The sequence below is a fragment of the Talpa occidentalis genome, unplaced genomic scaffold (genome assembly GCF_014898055.3).
Source record: "Talpa occidentalis isolate TD23 unplaced genomic scaffold, MPIMG_talOcc4v2.1 talOcc4.5, whole genome shotgun sequence".
Taxonomy (NCBI): Eukaryota; Metazoa; Chordata; class Mammalia; order Eulipotyphla; family Talpidae; genus Talpa; species Talpa occidentalis.
Genome location: NW_023604861.1, coordinates 132,474,570 through 132,486,870, shown reverse-complemented (window position 1 = coordinate 132,486,870; position 12,301 = coordinate 132,474,570). Strand labels below are relative to the sequence as shown.

At 37.0% G+C, this 12,301-nt stretch overlaps 1 long non-coding RNA gene across 1 annotated transcript in view; it reads right to left on the bottom strand.

Annotated features, from left to right (window-relative positions):
* Window positions 1-11,321, bottom strand: part of LOC129146956 (uncharacterized) — a 36,635-nt gene extending 25,314 nt beyond the window's left edge. Inside the window, exons 1-2 of the long non-coding RNA XR_008554372.1 lie at window positions 11,058-11,321; window positions 3,076-3,186 (exon numbers count right to left, since the gene is read on the bottom strand). This is a non-coding gene — a long non-coding RNA (uncharacterized LOC129146956). The remainder of the gene's footprint in view (window positions 1-3,075; window positions 3,187-11,057) is intronic.
* Between the last annotated feature and the right edge of the window lie 980 nt (window positions 11,322-12,301).

Here is a 12,301-nt window from a genome sequence, read left to right as displayed (position 1 = left end):
CATATGCAAACAATGGCTAAAGGAAAATCATTAAGTCAAGTGCTGATCTAGACAAATGAGAGAGAGAAAACTTTCCTGAAAATAGTCTAAACAGGGTTAATGACTTATAACTACAAACCATTTGGTTTTGCTATCCTGGGGTACCTATCGCCCATGGCCTGCTCATCAGCCTTGCCTATGCTAATTGCTCACTAGGGATGCCAAGATTTTTTAATTTAAAAAATATATACATTGAGGATCAGTCTAATTCATCAAGCACCGCTTTAGGTACTTGGCAAGTATTTTATAGTCCTCATAACCACTCATTATAGACTGGACTGTGCACCCTAAAAATTCATATGTTGAAGCCCTTATCTCCAATGTGACGATATCTAGGGAACAGGGCCTTTAAGGAGGGAATTGATGTTAAATGATGTTTAAGGGTGGGGCCCTAATCCAATAGGACTGATGTTACAATAAGAAGAGGAGGAGGCACCCAGGAGCCCTGACACACAGAGGAAACACCATGTGGGAACAGTGAGAAGGTAACTCTGTAAGCCAGAAAGAGAGGTCTCCACCAAACCAATGCTCTGGAAACCTTAATCTGGGCTTCAAGAATCCAGAACCAGGGGAAAGTTCATTTCTGTTGTTTAAATCACCCAATCTGTGGAACTCTGTCATGGTAGCCCCAGCAGATTAATAAGAAATCTCTGCAGCAGGTGACATTTATTCTTTACAGAATAAACAGGGGCTTAGAAAAGGTGAAGTTAGTAGTTTGTCATATGACAACTTGTGGCCCATTGCTACTTATGGAAATAGGGCAAGCGTACATGCCTTTATTTTTCCTTTTGATATAGGGAAATTGTTGAGCTACATATTTCCCTTACCTTAAGATTTAGAGTCTGGAACATAGAACTCCTGCTTCGACAAGAAATAGAACACTCCTAGTTGAGCTTTGTGATCAAATGCAGCTATACTTAATTTAAAATCATAACTTTTGGTTGTATAAGTAAAATATCAACACCATGCCTAAGTAATATGTATATTGACTGCTTTTTCTTTGAAATTAACAAATTGATACATGCCTAATCAAAGATTCTTCTAAAGGAGTCATTGTATGTCATTCATAATCAAGATATGATACAAGAAAATAAATGAGTAGTCTGCTAATCTTATACCTTTGAATACATGCATAAGGCCCTAAAAGGATGCAACTAACATACTCAAGGCCACACAGCCTTTTGGAGTACAGCAGTGCCACAGGACAGCTTTCCTCATTCCTCAGCCTCAGAGCTTTGGAGGGCCATAAATTCTCATTCCCTGTGGGACAGAATTGTGCTCAAATGTGTAACTAACTGACCTTTGAACATATCTTTTCCAAGCAATTCTTTTCAATATGCTGTATTTGACAAAAATAAACAGTATAAAGACATACACATTTTTTTCCTAAGCAGTACCTAATATACTGAAAAATCTGTAGATAGTAATTATGTAGAATATATATATATATATATATATATATATATATTACCATGGACTGTGTGTCACACTCTAAGATGACTCCAATTTAGCAAAAGCTGAAATAAAAATGTGTAACTATGAAACTATTATTAATAACACTGAAATTCTGGGTCTATAAATAATTACTACAATTCTAATGGGACTAAAATGTAGTGACCCAAAGATGTTTAACAATCAGTTCTTTCCAATGGAAAAATCTCTAATAGAAGACATAAAATAAGAGAATGAAAAATCAACAAAAAGTGCTAATGGCCATAAACTATGTGAAATTCCAAGGTGTTGGAAACATAACAGGAGGATAACATCCACATTGATTTGCTTATTCACAGCCAGACTGTCTCATCTTCCACACAGCTTTTCATCTGACTGATTTAAACATTTTTAATTCTTCAAGTAATATCTCCTCAGTTGGAGCAACACAACAAAAATAATTGAGAACAACTTTTCATTATTGCATTAATGATCTTAATTGCCACAACTCTGTGAGGTATGTCCTATTAATGTCTCCCATTTTAAAAAGGTATTAAGCAGGTTGTGAAATTTCATAAATCAGAAAACAATTTATTTCATCCACCCATTTGCAAATATTGAGTTCCTACTACAGAAGGCACAGAGCTATACCCAGGGAGGGAAAGGTGGAGACCAGGACAGACAAATGAATGGAGGTTAACTTCCAGAAGGTAGAATAAAAGTAAACATGGTCATTCCAGATAGTCAAAGGTACAGTGAGGAAATCAAATCAAGACAAAATCTATGATGATAAAAAATAAAACAATGATATATAAGAAGACTGAGAAGTCTCCTTTAAATTGCATCAGTGAAACCTGTTGAAGAAGCAATATTTGAACTGAGCTGAATGATCTGAGAGAGCTAGACTATACAGGAAATCAGACAGAGAAAACAAGAAGTACAAAGCCAGAAGGTAAAATTGGACTTGCCATATTGTGGGCAAAAAGAAGGCAGGATGCCTGAGGTTTAGTGAGTAGAAAGGGAAGAAAGACAGTAAATGAGTTCAGAAAGCATCAGGGTCTTTTTGCCGTGGAGTAGCATTTGGATTATTTTCTTGGTGTCAGTAAGTAATTGAAACCATACTGAATTGAACAGAATGCACCATAAAGGATCAATTTAGCGAGCAAATACCAAAATCAGGGAGATTAGTGAGGAGTGTATTTCCTGTAGTCCATAAGAGAGATGTTGTTAGGTTCGGAAGGATAAAAATAAGTGTTTGATTCATAGCAAATTGGTGAATGGTGGAACCATTTTCTGGGGCTGGTCAACATTACTTATGATTCTGGGTCAGTGGTAATTTGCAGGTTGTCCTAGTCAATTAGTTAGAGATATATTCTTTAGAGAAGACCAGTATACTCACTGTGACACCTTTTTCACCCCCCAGCACTGCAGTATTAGGTAATTATGCTTTCTGAGAGAGCCATCTTCTCTGTGACCTCTTTCTGCCTTAGGAAAGAGAAACTAACTCTTGGAATTATACAGAAGCAATTTCACTCACATTGGTTCTAGTTTTGCATTTCTATAGGACATGGTTTGTTTGTTTGTGTGGCACAGGGCATTCCTTACCTCAGGTCCTGGTGAAGAGCTTGGCATACAAATTAGCAGGAGCAATTAACATTGACTCAGCATGTCTTTTAGCCTTTTAGTCAAGCCCTTGCCTTCTGAATCCCTGCTGACCTGGGGTTGGAAAAGCATAACGGTGAGCCCCCGCTGTCCAACTCAGACAAAACTTTGCTGAACAGTCTTATAATGTTTGTCACACCATATCACCCTGACCCTCTCCCGTCCTGACCCAGAGGAGACAGTAAATGAGGACAGCAAAGTGGTTTGAGCCCTTCCTGGCCAAGTCTTCACTCACAGTGCTCGCAGCATATGAGGCTCCAATCACCATTCCTGTCCCTGGAAATCCCCAAATGCTCACCCATTTCTTAGAATAATCTAAAACATTGATAAGTCAATTTTCAAAACTTTCATTGTAAGAACATGCATACACATAAAACAATTAAATGTATTGCTTAACGACTTATGATAGGTGTAAATGTCCAATATCCACATCCCAGGTCATAAAGTTACCATAATTCATTTTTTATAATAATCACTTCTTCACAGCTTTATCATCCAAAAGTATGGTCTTGTATTTTGTCTTTGTAATCTATTTTAATCTGAAGGCTTCCCTCATGCCTTTCATTTCCTTATAGTATATGTGGGGGGAAAAAAAAACAAAACAACTAGGTCATTTGGCTGGTAGAGTTTCACACAGTCTAGAATTTGCTGATTGCATACTCATGGTGCTGCTCAAAATCTTCCTCTGTCTTCTACAAATCTTGCAAATTAACAGCTGGATCCAGAAATTTGATAAGCCTCATGTTCAATTCCTTTGGCAAGACCAGAGGTAGTGTGCTGCTTTTTTTATCACCAGGAATATCATGTCTGCTTGTCGCTTTCTTCCTGATGTCAGCAAAAGATGATGTTGATGCTTATACCCATTTATTAGGGGCTGCACGATGTTGGTATTCTGATTCTTGTATTTCCTTTTCATTGTCAGCAGGTAGAATACATATTTGATTCTTCACTCAACTTTTAGAAAGAGATGGGGTGCAGGATATTGTTATATAGTCCACCATCTCTCTTCTTTTCAGGATAGAAAGAAACAGCAGTCTTCTTTCTGAGACATACCTCCCTTTTCCCTCTCTTATTTCTAGACTGCTCAACTCCAAATCCCCCCATAGCAATTTCCCCTTGGCCAGGTAACAGGTGCCTGGGTGACTCTATTTTAAATTTTCATGGCAGCCAAACCTGAACAGCTTCTTCAGACAGTACTATGAATTCTGCCACTGAAGCAGACACAACACTTCTCAGCATCAACTGCTGTCCTCAGCATTTAAACAAGGAGTTGTGGGCTCCTTAGAGGTAATAGTCCTAGGTCCTTCAAAGCCCCATTGTTTCTCTCTGCTTCTGTCAACAAAAATGCTAATGTGATTCAGTTCTGTAGCTATGAGTTGCTTGTCCTCATATACTTGTATTTTGGGATTTATAGGGATACTGGTCATTTAGTTTTGTTGTACATGTTGTCCACAAGTATTGTTTTGCTATGCAATTTTTCTGTTGGTTTTCCCATGGGTATTCAGAGAAAGTTAAAAAATGTCTTTGTTGCATGTCATTTTCTAAGAACTCCCTAACACTAGTCTAATTTTTAAATCCTAAACATACATTGTTCCTGAAGTTCTGGAAGTGTTGAATCAACACAAACCAGATCAGTAATCCTGATCATCCATATGTCTCAAAAATTAGGACTACAGTCTCTAAAAAATTCTCCAAAGCTAACAACCAATTATAACTAATAATAACCCACTGTATTTATGATGCAGTACCATCAAAGGTGGAAAAAATTAACTTATTAATGCATGTATTTATTTATTCATCCATCAAGTGTACTTGACTATTAAGTACAGATATTAAGCTGTCAATTAGGGTAATAAGAAGACATGGCCCAGCATTTCCACTGTAACATAATCAGGGCAGCCAGCACAGATGTCTTAAGTACACACCAGGTATCATTTTTTATTCCTTTAAGTGCTATTCTAGATTAATACTGAATGAGGAAAACCTATGACCACTTCCTTCACACCAAGACTTGGGAACATCACCAGGCTTCTTTAATCTTTATCTTCAAATTATGCACAGCAGTTTTGCCTACCTACAATGTCTTTATAATATTTAAATGAAGCAACAGTTCAGAAGGTTTTTGGAAAAAAATGCTAAATGCCCTCCATATGCAAGATTAAATAATTTATTAATTTAGTAAGAGTTTAGTATCCACTGTGTGATAGGAACTTATTCTCGTCTAACTAAGCTTGCATTTTTTGTTGGAAAAAGAGGGTATTAAACAATCACAATGTATTTTCTAAGAGGTCTAGGTTATTGAGAGAAACCAAAGTGAGTGCTTCTTGGACTGCGTTGGTATGAATGGTTATTCCAGGGACATTGTTTTTATTCCAAGACCTTAGTGAAAAAGAGGAACCAGTCATGCAAAGAAAAGGATGTAGTGTTGCAGGTAGAGGGATAGCTGGTTTGATGGTCATAGTCAAGAATGGAATTGATGTGGCCATGGAAAAGAAAGCAAGTGAGTATGGTTGGAGTTGTGAGAGAGAGTGGGATACAGGCAGATGAGTTTGGAGAGAAGAAGCTGTGAATGCTTCATATTACAGATAAAGAAGCTAGATTTCTTGTTCAGAGAGATTGATTCAAACCATAGAAATTATTTCAATCATCCAGGTGAGAAGTGGTAAAGTGGTGATGGCTTAGATTAGGGTCATGGCAGTGGAAATGAAAAAAGGCAAATGTGTTTTATGTAAAGTCAAGAGGACTTGATGTTCCATTGCTTCTGAGGGATTATGCAAAGTGAGTAATCAAGAATAATGCCAAGGTTTGGGCTTAAGAAATTGGAAGGATGGTATAAGCATTTACTGAGATAGGAAAGAACAGAATGGATGGGAGAGCTGTTTTAGAATAGGTAGGAGTAGCATTTGGGAAAGACTCAAAAGTTCTATTTAGATAATGTTAATTTTTAGATGCATATTTGACATTTAAATGGATATGTCAAGGAGGCCTCATATATATGATGATTCTGGGCCTATGCTTCAAGGGAGAGATCAGAGCTGGGGAAATGAGTACTAGATGACAGATATATAGACACTATTTAATGTTATGTGAATTGAAGAGGTCACTCAGGGAGAGAGTGTTAGAGAAGAAGCCTCTAAATTACAATGGAGAAAAGAGAGGAAATAATGGAATACTGAGAAAGAGGGGTCAGGAAGGTAAGGGAGAATCCAAAAAATATCGTGTCCTACAAGTCAAGGGAATCATGGATTTCAATAAGAGTGGAATGATCAATGCTGAATGTTGCTGAGAGTGGAGAAGGTAAGAGTAGGGAAGTGATGATAGAATTTGACAACATCAAGTTCTTATCTTTAGAGATAAGAGCAAATCTTTAGAGATAAGAGCAAAATGCTCTAATGATAGAGCAGAATTAGCATGTATCTTCAGAACTTCTTGGGAATAAGGCACCAATGAACTTCTTCCAACATCCAAAAGAAAGGTAAATTTTGCTTGGGTATAATATTATCTTCTAGGTAACTATAGAGGACAGAGTATATCAACAGTATGGACACTTTATAGCAGCAGAATCCAACAGGCAAACGTAACAACTTAAATTTGAATTTAATTAAAATTGAATATTATTAAAATTCTCTCAACAAATTTTGAGTACTCAATAGCCAGCTATGGTTAGTGGCTACCATATTAGACAGCACAGAGATAGGATATTTCCATCATCAGAGTGTTCCATTGCAGAGTGCCTCCCTGGAAACATCTCACTTCAATAATCTCAACTTCTAAAGGAAAAATTGTGGCTTCAGTTTAATCAAGGATTGAGGGAAAAGGGAATCTGACCTCTCCATCTTCTCTGTCTACCCACAGTATTGAGACTGACCATAGGTCCTGGATGACTTCCATGACTGAGGAAGATGAGAAAGAAATGTCACAGTGAGACAGAACAGCAGTCATGACGTGCTTTTAGCCACAATTCTAATGAAAATGACATCAAGAAACACATTTGACCAGGAGAATGTGCCAAGAGACTGAGATAGCTGCTGTAGACCACACTACTAGCCCCAAGTCCCAACAAGAGTCTCAAGAGGGATGGAGAGGTCAGATTCCCTTTTCCCTCAATCCTCGATTAAACTGAAGCCACTATTTTTCTTTTAGAAGTTAATTACATTATGTTGAAAAGTCACTCATCATCTAACCACACTACCCACTCCACTCCCGAAGAGTTCCCTCCTTTCCTGTTGTCATACAAATCAAATATTTTGTCAGACGTGAAGCCCCCACAATGCCTCCTGCCACTGTGTTCCCACAGCACTTACACAAGGCATGCAAAGTGCTATATCAACCCTGATTTTACCTACCAACTAGAAGTGTAATTCAGATAAGGGATTTAACTTCCCAAATTTCAGTGTCCTTCTCTGAAACTGGAACACTGATACTTCCTCTGAAGAACTTCTGAGTTTTAGATGAGATAATCTGCGCATGTCTTCATCACCATGCCTGTAAGTTCTGCAGACTCCAGAGCTCAATCCTTCTGATGTATTCCCCCCTAATGGGAGGAACTGCTGTCAGCCAAGACTAAATCTCCAGAACTCTTGTTTTACAAGATCCCTTTGAAGCTTTTAATCTGCCATGCAGTGAACATAGCATTAGAGGAAAGCATTAATTATAATTCAGAGAATCACAAACATACATGAGTTAGAGGTTAGACTCTCCTCTAAAGCACGAATGTGTAAAAAAAAAAAAAAATGTGATCCATCGGGTTATTCAACTCAACTGGTACTGAGGTATATATTTGCTGTTTTTCTAACTTATCTTTGACCCAACAACTTGGAGTTCATTTCTAAAGAATGATCCCCTAATGTAATGTCTCAAAATTTTACCTAATGATGCCCAATAGAAATTTTCCACTGATGAAGTGTTCCATATTCTCTCTGTCCCATAAATTGCTGAGTTACCTGCAACTTGAACACTTAACACTTATAAAATGTTGTTAGTGCAACTGAGAAAGTAAATTTTTAATTTTAATTACTTGAAATTGAATAGCATGTGGCTAGTGGTAACAGTATTGCTATTCAGAGTCTTAGCATCTTAAGATAGAAAGGACTTCAGGCATCTTTGAGTCCCACTTCTTCATTTAACAAACGTAGAACAAGAAAAGAACCAGTATTTTCAGAAAAGTTTTTACATGCCAGAACCAATGCCAAAGACTTTCATGTGGTTTGCTTTTAAGATTCCTAATGGCCTTTAGGAAGTAGGCAATCACCAACATTTCACATTTAAGAAAACTCTCAGAGACATGTATGATTATTCTTATTTTCATTAGCCTTTGCCAGTGAAGATAGGCAGATGTGGGTGTAGCCAATATGTGTAATTCTCTGGATTTCAACAGCCTGCAGGAGTCAGTTCCTGCCACATAGCATTTACAAAGAATTGGGGAAAGGAAAATCTAATGTCAACATCACAGCAGACAGTGAAGATTCCTTTCAATCACCTTCATCTCCTGTCTTTTCTAACTTTCAGCACCAGGAAGTTTGTTTTTCCATCTCACCCAATTTTCTGGCAGTCATGCCTTCCCTAATTATGTAACACAAATTTTAGTGCTAGCCTAAGCAGATACAGCCAGGTGGTAGGATTGCTTCAGAAATATGCCCATGATGCCTCAATTCCCATTAGTCAATCCCATGAGTTGCACCATAACTCCCAAAGCAAGGAAAAATGAATGCTGACAATTCTACTCGACAAGTTAGAAAGCTCCTCTCCACTTATTCTTGTGTTGACTCAACAGTTCAAACATAAATGACTGCTTTGTGCAATTTACTATTGTCTATCTCTTCACTCTTCTTTCTACTATCTATCCCATATCCATTTTCCCATTAAATTCATTTTCTCATGAGTTTAATTATTAAAAGCAATTTTAATGATATCACTTTCTCCATCCTCATTATCCTAGCATTTCAGACATTTTAAGTCTATTTTGGCACATTTTCTTCCACTTGTGATCATGCTCTGTCCCATGGAGAGGGCCCTTCCTAGTTGAGTCTCGCTGTGCATGTGAATAACTGGATCTATAGAGGAATGCAACTACGAACTCACAGTGAGTTGAAGGGACAAATTCCTTATTATACTCAGTCTATTTGGGTTGTGATGTAACGATCAAGCTATTTTTAAGTAACTAACTTCCAAACAAGTTGGCATTAAACTAACCCAGAGATTGAGATGACTATCTCATCAGCTTTCACCCTTTCTTCCACCAAATGAGGTTAACGCATGTCAAAGAGAATAGCAAGAAGTCTTCTGAAGGTGTTCATGTCTCCCAACTGAGTCAACTATCCTCATTTTGATCACAATAAGGTTTACTCATGTTTATGCCTCAGAAGCCGACTAGATTCTCAATCCACCTCCATTCTTCATGTGGGGGAAAGTAGATTAAAAATTTTCATAAGAATGGGATGTATGTGTGTAAAGCTATTAGTAGAAATCACGTATTTAGAAATTAACATTTTGTTAAATTCAGAATCCTCCGTATCCATTCTACATATATTAGTAAATTACTTATTCTAAGCCAGGCAGAAGGTTAGGCAATAGGAAAGAATGCTAAGCCAAACCATATTGAGTTGCTGCCTTCTTGAAATGTGAGGTCACAGAAGGGATCTTAGGTTCTAAATATTTGCCTTCTGCTCCAGGTTACCTCTTCTATATTGTGGTCTGGAAGTTTTCATCCTAAATTTCTTATATACTTTTCCAGCAATATCTTCTCAGGGGATGCCAATAGTACAAAATAGAGGGATACTGGAGGCAGGAGGGACAAAAGCACCTATTTCCCTTTTGTGCTGCTACTTGCTTGCTTTATAGTTTATGTGTATCTATTCTGTCTATCACCTATCCAACTGGTTACCTCAATATACGTACAGACATGTATGCCCACACATACATACATACATACATACATACATACATACATACATAATTACTATATATGGTTAGATTTTCACTAGATGGTGGATACTGTGATTGTTAACATTGTTGACATTTAATTTCAGAAATTGGTTAAGTCATCATTTGAATATCATCATTACAATGAGGATGTCTACATTTCCACAGAGGAAATATAAAATTGTTATATATGGAAATATAGATAATTTTGGAACTATATAGGTGAATTGCTATCTCATGTCATTTTTCAAAAGTATTTTTTATTGAATTTACTTGTTGACTTCTAGGAAATACTTCTAATTCAGAAAGTCAAATTAGCCTCTTCATTAAGTTGCAGATTTCTTCTGTCTTTTAAGAATTTAAGTTTTAATGTAATGGCCATATAAAGCTATCAATATCATGATTTATAATAGTGAAAAAGAAGAACATGTCCACAATATGTGATTACTTATGGCAGAAGTTCAATGTACTTCTATGAAGTCAATAAACTTCATTTCTTCAAGAATATAATTAAGACCACATAACAATTCTTGCCATATCATTCCAAGTGAAAGAACACATTATAAATATATAAGTGTAGGTGGAGAGGCAAATACAATTTATTTGATTTAAGATGCCAAAACTATAAGATATAACATCAAATTATTAAGAGCTATCAGCCAAGTTGTGGAGAAAGTACACATTTATAGCAAAAAGCATCATACTTTTTGTATCTGTATATGAACACATTTTCAATATATACTAGATATTACCTAATATATCTAGTAGAAATATCTTTATAAAAGTTGAAAAGAAAAAAAAAAGATAATGAGCCTCTATATGTTAGGACTTTCATCTGTGTACCATATCAAGCTGATCCAAAATTTGTTGAGAATATGTTTCTTCATCATTATCTCTATCTCTCACAGCATGTGTCTGACACCTAATAGATATATTAGTCACGACTTTCCTGGTTGAAAGTGACAGAATTCCAATGCATACAAGATTTTGAAAGTGACACTTACCCTCCTGTAATTAGTTTAAATGGAAAGGAAGGAAGGATACCAGAGCAGCTCGCAGAATCTAAATGTGTGCAAGAGACTCAAGGCCAGAAGATCTGCCTGCCCCCACTCTCTATCACTCACTCACACACACACACACATACACACACACACATACACACCTATAGCCTGTATGCTCACACATACATGCACACATACCCCTGTACACACACTTCCCTGTCTAATCTTTTCTGCTTCTCTTGAGGTTGTATTTGACCACTCAGATGACCTAGGATGGTGTTCTCCTATCAAGATTCTTAATCACATGTGCAAAGTTCTTTTTCCTGTATGAGATTCCATATTCATTGTTTCCAGGGAGTTAGATATGAGAATCCTTTGGGGAGAGGTATTATTTTATCTACCACACTTTGCAAATTCTGGACTGAAAAGTCAGAGAGCAGTTAGTTTTCTGACTTTCTCTGCTTTGAGCACAGGCCCAACCTGAGGATCATGCAGGACACCTGGAACAAAGGTGAGTCACACACCATGTTTATTGCGTGGGGGACAGGATCAGTTTCAAAGGGAAGGCACCTATCATGTTTGTTGGTAGAGACAACTGTAGTTAATACAACTGCTATGGAAGTGTCCAGAAAACATTTGTAAAATTGAATTGAGTGTAAGTCTAATACCCAATAATTCAAATCTTGGGATTTAATGAAAAAGAAGAAACTTATCCTGCTTCTTCCTTCCAACTTTGGAGCAGAGAGTGAGTGATATTGTAACATGGCCTCTTGTCAAGAAGATGAAGCCAAGGAATGGGAAGAGTCTCTTAAAGTCAGGAAAGGGCACAATCTCCCCTAGATTGCCTAAAAAGACACAATCTTGGTGAATCACGACTTTAGCAAAGCAAGATTCATTTTGAACTTCTGTTCTCTTGAATGATACGATAATAAACTTGTGTTGTTTCTAATCATTAAATTTGTTGTAATTGTTACAGGTGCAATAGGAAACTAATAAACCTTCTCAGTGTAGACATCCACTTTCAATTTTCTCACAACATATCCAAAACCAAAGTCACTTACCCTTGAGCTAGGGTCATCTGACCTCCTTGACCCTGAAGGTTGCTGGGTAGTCCTGCAATATTTTGGTGGTAGAATTAAGTGAGACAGCCTTGACTCCACAGCAGGGGAGAAACTGGTGACTGGAAAAGAAAAAAAAAAAAAAACATTGAGAACTTGGGCAACTTGTTTAGATTAATACATAATTTT